Source organism: Sciurus vulgaris (genome assembly GCF_902686455.1).
Source record: "Sciurus vulgaris genome assembly, chromosome: 1".
NCBI classification, from domain to species: Eukaryota; Metazoa; Chordata; class Mammalia; order Rodentia; family Sciuridae; genus Sciurus; species Sciurus vulgaris.
In genome coordinates this window covers 108056898-108065153 of record NC_136461.1, presented here as the reverse complement: position 1 = coordinate 108065153, position 8256 = coordinate 108056898, and positions in this window count along the sequence as shown.

Below are 8256 nucleotides of genomic sequence, written 5' to 3'. Positions count from 1 at the left end.
TCTGAACCTTGTCCTTTTGCTTTATTAAGGGTACTTTACTGCATAGGTATGACAGGCATTTGGAAAACCATGTGGCAATATGATTGGACAGAAAGGGACTGATGCAATGGTGACAGACTGAGCAAGATCTTTCTGTGCAGTTTCTTCAGCATTACTTCCTTAAGGGTATAGGACAGGACCACAGTAGAATGAGGAGATTTTTATGACTCACTATTTTTTGCCTTATAGAGGGACATGAGTGAAAAACTGGCCCCAAACAACAGCATTAATATATATTCTATAATAACACTTTTGTTTCCTTCAATCTATTATGGTGAAAATCCCACCTTTGCCTCCACACCCCTGGCCTCTACCAACACCCCAACACGAAGAATAGTTAAAGAAACGTGGAATGGTGTAACCTGTTATAGTGTAAAGGCAGCTGAAAGAGCCCCGGTGCTGATCTCCTCATTCTCCATGGCAGGTCTGGGTCTATATATGCTGTGCTTTCTCCCTGATTTTACAACCTTGATTTCTTGCTATATGCTTATTGCCCACCCTCTTTTTGACAGTTTGACTCTGGATAATTGACAGTGTGTTCATATAACAATACTGGAGTTTGTGTACAAAGATCTTTGTCTTCATTTCTTATCAATGTCTGGGTTGTTGGGGAAAAAGTTCAGATAGGTGGCTATGTTGGGCAGAACATTCTAAAATTTAATCTATAACTCTATTGCTGCCAGTCACAGTGCTGCACACCTATAATCCCAACTAGACTGGAGGACTACACATGTGCATGGAGAGTTTGAGGTCAGCCTGGAAAATGTGGTGAGATGCTGTCTTAAATAGAATAATATTGTCTTCCTGAATCACACAAGTGTGTTTCTTTACTTCCACATGTTCAAAAATATAAATTAATAATTACCAATTATACAGAAAGGAACTGATAAACTAGTCTGTATATTGTTCCAGTCATTCCTTAGCTAGTGTCTGTCCACCTCATGAAAACTTGCACCAGGAATTCCTCAGGAGGAAGTCTTCAAGACAGATAAGAAGAAGAAGGAAAAACATCTTTTTTTTTTTTTTTTTAATAATCAGGGCTATGTTCTGCTTTATGCCTTCATATGCTCTTTTCCTGCCCAGCAAGGTCATAGCAAGGCTGGGCTGGCATCTGGATGGAGAGAGGTCCTGCTCAAAACCTGACTGTTGTGACTTGAAGCATCAGCCAGACCAGCTCCTGATTGCACAGGCACCTCATGGCCACACTGGTTTTTATACAGATAGTGATCTCTAGGATGAAAACAGGGGTTCTGATTCTCAGACCTACACTTGAAGAATTTCCCAGCTCGAATGTGCAGATAGAGTCTCTATACATGTAAGAAACATTCCTCAAGTTTATCTGACAGCAGTCACTGACACCATGGTCTAAGTAAGCCAGTCTGAACAGAGAAACTGAGGTAATGGTAAAGACTCGCCATGGAATGAAGGTCTTTGCAGTTGCTGAGGCTGAGTTTGAGCTGAGGGGAGTCCTCCTTCTGACATGCATCACAGAAAGCTGTGATGTGAGCTTGCCCACACTGCCTTGCCTCATGCTGTGTGCTGGAGCTTGCCATTTCCCCAGTCCTTTGTCTCAGACCTGTTGCTGGGCAGAATTGCTTAGGCATGCTTGGTTTGTTTATACTACGTGGACCCTCGATGTATAGTTCACCTAAAGGCTGACTGTGTTATACTTTAACAAGCATGTTAACCTGATTGGATAATGTGTCTATATATGTCCTGTGCAACCCTAAATAAAATTAGATCCGTGCCTTCAGAGCTTGATCTCCAATGCCTGAGTAATCGCGCTGAATAAGAGGCTAGGTAGGGTAGGCATCGTTCGTCCTCACCCTCAGCAAACCCATCTCTGAACATCTACATATGCAGGGTTAATTGAGATCTCTATCCAGTCACCCTGGATTTCTGTCAGTGTATTAGTTGAGGCTAGAGATAGTCACAACTTCAGAGTGGTTTCTGAGCATTTACTTATAAAATTTGAATATTGAGTAATCAGATTGGGAGCATAGTATCTGTAATTTATTCAAGATATGCAAGCAATTTCAATGGAAAAAATGGTAGAAAAACCTGTAGTGCCATTTAGGCATCTCCTTTCTTTCTCTGGGATTATAGGAAGTATAAGCCATAGCCTCAAGTCCTCTCCTGTGCACAGGGGATTAAAGGCAAAAGTATTATAAGACCCCAGGCTTTGATGTCAATGGCTCCTGGGGACTAGTTCCACACACCTTCCCATGTCAGAAGACAATGACCAGGGCCAGGCCAAGTGCCTGTCTTAACTATTCCCCACACAAGAAGGAAGGGACATGGAAAGATGCCAAAGGCCAGTCTCTGTCTTCTCCATTGCACACATTTTTTTGTAAAGTTTAGAAATGATTCGCATACTTAACATCAAAATAATTGACACAAATGTGGTATCTTGACATTTTTTTAACATGACTGAACAGTACATCACCTACTTGTACACCGTATGTGCAAATCTGAGGCCAATGTTGCCTAGTACAAAGGTCATTGTGGACCTATGCTACCTAATATAACCTGTTTAACCCTGATCAGTAGTGGGCATCGAGCCTCTGCATTCCCTTTGATTCTCCTCAGCTACACACTCAACCTCAACTCTGCACCAGCTCTCAGGCTATTTCCACAAGCTACACAACTCGGTCTCTTCCCCAAATCCCACCCGCTCCCTGATGGTTGTTTGAACACTGAAAGCTCAGCACTTTTCTCTGTGCTCATTTTTTGCCTAAAACTTAAGCCAGTGGCTGAGCATCTTTCCCTGTTTTTCTTATTCATTTGCCATAGGCTGCAGAGTCCACAAGTGGAAGGCGAGGAAGGGAGAATGCAGGCTGGAGCTGCCTGCCATTAGCCTGTTGGCTTTTCTTCCTCCTTGTGGCACATTACATGCAGTGCATGCTGGTGTATGTGCAGGAGCTCTGACTGCCTGTAAGAGGCAGTTCTGTGCCAGTCTCATGTAGGAATGGAAGACCCTATTGTCTCAGGCATTTTGAGGCCTTATGCTTATTTAGTGGAGGCCTCGTTCCAATCAAATATCCACTTCCCATTTCTCTGCTCACCCTTGCCTGGCTTTTGGAGAAAACGTCTTAAGTTTGTGAAAATGCTTCAGTGTATTCAATGACAGAAAACACTGGGCTAAAAATAAGTGCAAAGGCCTTTCCCAGAACCCAGGCATCTGCTTTGCTTCCTGTGCTACTAATATAAACATGTTGAAGGCCATACTCCTCACCATAGCTGGGCAGTAACTAGCTTTGATTTTTAGGCATCTGAGGGTCCTAAGGGAATTCTCCTTACCACTTACTGACCTTACCCCTCTTGGGGACCTTCTCCCTTGATGCCTACTGCTGACATAAGTGTGTTGCAGGCAGATCCCCAGGGATTCTTTTCCATTTCTCTTCCAGACCACAGTTTACAAGTATAGCTTTAGTGTTGGTCCCACTCATCAGAATTCATGATTTCACATTCTCGCATGTGTCAAAATGCAAACTAGTAACTTCTTCTGTCTCTGTCTCTTGGTAACTTTCTTAGACATAAACATGCTGCTTTACCTTCACTTTGTTTTTATTCACTTCCACTGAAAATATTAAATGAATTCCCACCCTCTACCAAGACAGAGCAAAACAGAACAAAAGAAATAAGGAAAGAACCCAATTATGAGTGATGAAGAGAGGCAGGGTTGCATTTATGAGTGTCTGTGAGATAATCCTCTGCTGATTTTTCACACCAATTGCCACACCCACACCTTCAGCACAGTGAAGTGTTCAGTGAGCAGATTTGAAACCTGATGTGATATTCTCTATGGGAGGGATGGAGTCACATGGCTCAGTGGCTGCCTACTACCACTCTGTCCAAATCTGAATCAGGCAAGTATTGATTCTCCGGAAAGCAATGCCATCCCAGATTCCTTCTGATGTATGTAGACACAGCAGGAGCCTTATGACCTCAAGTTTCCTTGAGTGTGTGATAGTGGACTCACTTACTAGAGAATTCCTTCCAGGATTCCACTTTGAAGGCCTTGTCCAGGGCCCTCCTCCTGCATCAATAATTGGATGATCCTCTGGCCCAGAAAGCCTCCTGCTCCTGTCACCAGGCAGCTCCAAGCAGTCATGGCCAATTTGGGAAGCAGAACCCAGCCAGTAGGATGTGTGATGACAGGGTGACCCTATAGCAGACTAAAGAGAAATCCCATGAGTGCAGGTGCACACAGAAAACCCTTGTTGATGATGTAAGGGAAAGCCCACATGTATATGGTTGTCATATCATCATGATCTTTCTTTGACAGGAGTTGAACAGTCTGACCACCATCCTTGCCCTCTGTCCCCACCAGATCCATCAGGACTACAGAGCACCACCAGGTGGGGATACTCCTTCAGCCGCACTGCTGTTGAGTGTGATCACAGACTTGAGAAGGGGTATGTGGCAGCCCTTCATGTCTTTATCTCTCCCACTTAAGACAATCAGTGTTTCAGTTGCCCCTTTCACTCTTCTAGAAAAATATTACTGAGGAGGTATCTCTGCCTTCTGTTGGACAGCACAGGGTATACAGAGAGTGCCTTGGTGTGCAGAACTAACATTTGTCTTAGCTTGAGCAAGAGTTGCTGCTTTTGTCAGTAGTCATCTGAACATCTGTCCCTGGCATGGGTAATCAAAGTCCAGTGCAGAGTCAGTGTCTATGCCTGTTAGGGCCCAGGTGTGACCCCCAGGCCTACCAGCATCAGTCTCACAGGTCAGAATGTTCAGGACTTTCCCTCCATGGATTCTGTAGCCATCTGCTGCCTCTATCCCTTTTGCAGAAAGAGAGAAATTCCTATGGCATCATGACCTTGAAAGGTTGGGAAAGGTCCTTGTCTTGAGTAAGCCCCAGGTCTACATTGCTGTGCAACCATCATTTTCAATTCCTTTTGTAGACCATGTTCAGTGGGGAAATGGGGACATCATAATGGCAATTCCAACAACATTCCAGACTTGGAAGGATGTTTTTCTGATGGGCATAATAACCTACTTGAATGCAATCTGGAAATGTTCACAAGAACGTTCCCCAAGTGGTTGTCCTTTTACCAGGTTTCCTCTGCCCTTCTGCCTGATCTTGGGGCATGACTTTGGCCACTTACCATGATTCAGAAAACCTCAGGACACGGGGGGCTTTTCCCACAGTTTCATTTTTGTACATGCAATTCATTCTACTGAACTGACTTGTTATCTTCTCCAATCAAAGTAACTTCCATGATAATAGTTTCCATACATTTATCTTGGAACTGTCAACTGCAAACCAAGTGTCTCTCTTTTCATCAGTTGAGAGCCGTTTCTACAATTTGGTCCAAGTGTTGATAGACTCCAGCAGCTCTTTACATAGTTACAATCCTAGGGAAATGGGTTGTTTGCTTGCAATTACCTCTTCCTTGCCTCCCTCAGGAAGCATGGTCCTGGGTAAACCATTTGCATTTGAATCAGGTCTCCTTGTGCAGTATTATGCCAACAGAGTGTTTTCCTGATGTCATCTAAGACATTGTGGTATTTGAGGTTTCAAAGTGATTTTATGAATTCTATTCATGAAAGTAGCTTAAATTAATGCCTGATACTCAGAAAGAATGTGAAAATGGTCAGAATCAAAATGGGGTCAGTGTAGTAAAATCTCAAACTATCAAGAAAGCTGGGATCTACAAAGGAAGTGCTTTCATGCACACTTACCTCAAACTATGACAAAAGTCTCTGCCAGAAGAAATCTTGCAGAAATGCCATGAACACCTGAGGTCAAAAATTGTCTACAAGTACATGTTTCAGAAACGTTGCTTCCATTTCCAAATACTGTCAGCATAATTTTTATTCACTGTGGCAAGAGATCATTCTTATAAAATAGTTGATGTAATCATTCTCAGTTTTCTCATTAAAAATCACATTGCACCAACATATTTTAATTTGGTCTTAGTTTTCTATGGCACACCTATTTTCATTGCCCTCCTCTTCTATTACAAAAATGAGTATCATCATTTGTGGGGAAACATCCTGTGATATATTTTTCCCTTAATGAGCAGTGTCACAGTAGTACACGTCCATCCAGTAAAAGCCCTTTAATGCAAAGTTTTTTAAGTGGTTTTCTCTGTGTGGTATTCATGGATTTTTGCATAAACCCCAGTTTATGTCCCAAATAAGACTGTTGTAAACCAGTGGTTACTCTAAATTCTGCATGCTCAGCCCATATTACCATTTTCCAATGACCAATTCTAATTGCTATAGTTTGAAGGATGTGCATTCATGATGTTATGTTTATATATGAGCCCCACCCCCAAACTCCTGTGTTAATGCAGGAATATTCAGATGTGAAAAGATTGGATGAACACAGCTATTACCTCATCAAATGATTCTAGTAACTGGGTGGTAACTGTAGGTAGGTGAATTGTGGCTGGAGGAGGTGGTCATAGGGCTGTGTCTTGGAACCACTGCAGCCACTGCCCCTCTCTCTCACTCTACTTCCTGGCTGCCATGCATGGACCGGTGCTCCTCCACCACGCCCTCCTGCCATGGTGCTCTGCCTCACCTTAGTCCCAGAGGAGTGGGCTCTGCCCACCTTGGAATAAAATCTATGAAACCATGATCCAGAAGAATCTTTACCTCCTCTATATTTTTCTTGTCAGATATTTTGGTCACAGTGATGAAAAGCTGACTAATGAATGTTTTTTCTATTTTGTGGGGCTTGGTAGGGGAAACACTCCCCCAATTAGATAAAAGGTCCATCCTATAATATAGTTAGGTGAAAGAGAGACAAAGTCTTTACGAAAAGTGGGTTGAAAGACTACAACTCTCCTGTGAGCCTTCTCTTCATTCTGTCAACCCTCATGTTTCTAGCAGTAGCATCCATTAGGACTTTGTCCACGGGTTTTGACTTTACTGTTCTCCACAGGGCAGCATTCCTCTGTGAGATATAAGTAGTCTTCCTGTCCATCAAACGTTTAAGTTAATGATAAGACACAGTTTATAGCATAAACCAGTTTATGCATTTCCATTCTCAGAATTTTATCATCTTTAAATTTTATGTTCCAGGAATTTTTCCTTTTTTCCCCAAGAACATTTCCCCTGCTCCTGTGCAAAAGAATTTGTCCCTATCAGAAGCTCAAGTCAAGAGAATTCAGACTATGGTCTCTTGATTCCTCTGACTATAGCTTCAGTCAATATCACATTAGATTTTGCATTGTAATCTCTATGACTGTTAAAATTTCTCTCAACTTGGATAAACTCATCAAAATTGTTTGTACACTATCATGTTAAGTAACTGGTCATGACTCACCACATCCCCACTGAATAGTGAAGTATTAAGATCTTTGTTCAACTCTGTCTATGTTCATGTTTTTTATTTTATTTCCTAGTCACCATTTTGATTTCCTGCCTACAGTGAAGAGTCCTATGAGTGTTAACTTACACTTTTCTTCTTACTTTCATCACTACCAACATTTTGAATAAGAGAAGTATATTCTGATATGTCCTAAAATTAACAAAAGGCACAAGACTGGAGGAGAGAACAGAAAAGAAGCTCTTTGGCTAATAATTTGGGGGTAAACCTACAAAGAAAATACTGCTCCACATTCCTAAGTTTATGTTGAATTTGGAGACACAAACACAAAAAGTTCTGTGGGTCTTTCTAGCATACCCAAGACTCTAGATTTGGTAGGCACATAATATGGGAGAGAGACAGAGAGAAAATGAGAAAGAGAGAGAGAGAGAGAGAGAGAGAGAGAGAGAGAGAGAGAGAGAGTAAGAGAAAGAAAGAAAAGAGAAAAGGAGGACAATTATCTATCAAATATTCATCACAATTTGATTTCAACCTAGAAGAGTCAAGAAGCAAAAAGTAATTGGTAGTAAAACCCAAATTCCAGTCATCTCTTCTATGGAAAGTATAGCACCTTCCTCCCACAAAGTTCATACAAATGTTCTTTTCTCTGGTGGGACAGACGTCTTCCAATTGCTACCTTGACCCGATGCTGCTGGTTGTGGGAAACTGCCCAGGATGTGGTTCTTTCTTGTCCTGGCTAGAGTTTATATGGAATGGCTCAAAAACACCTTTAACTGTAGACTTCCCTTGGCCCCAAGTGTTTTGCTTCAACATTTTCTTTATCCATTTATTTCTCAAAAACGTTTGAAAAATTTCCACCTTTTAGGATGAGTTCTGTGACTCTCCATTTTCCACTCTTTATTTCTTAATTAACCTCATGTTTTCAC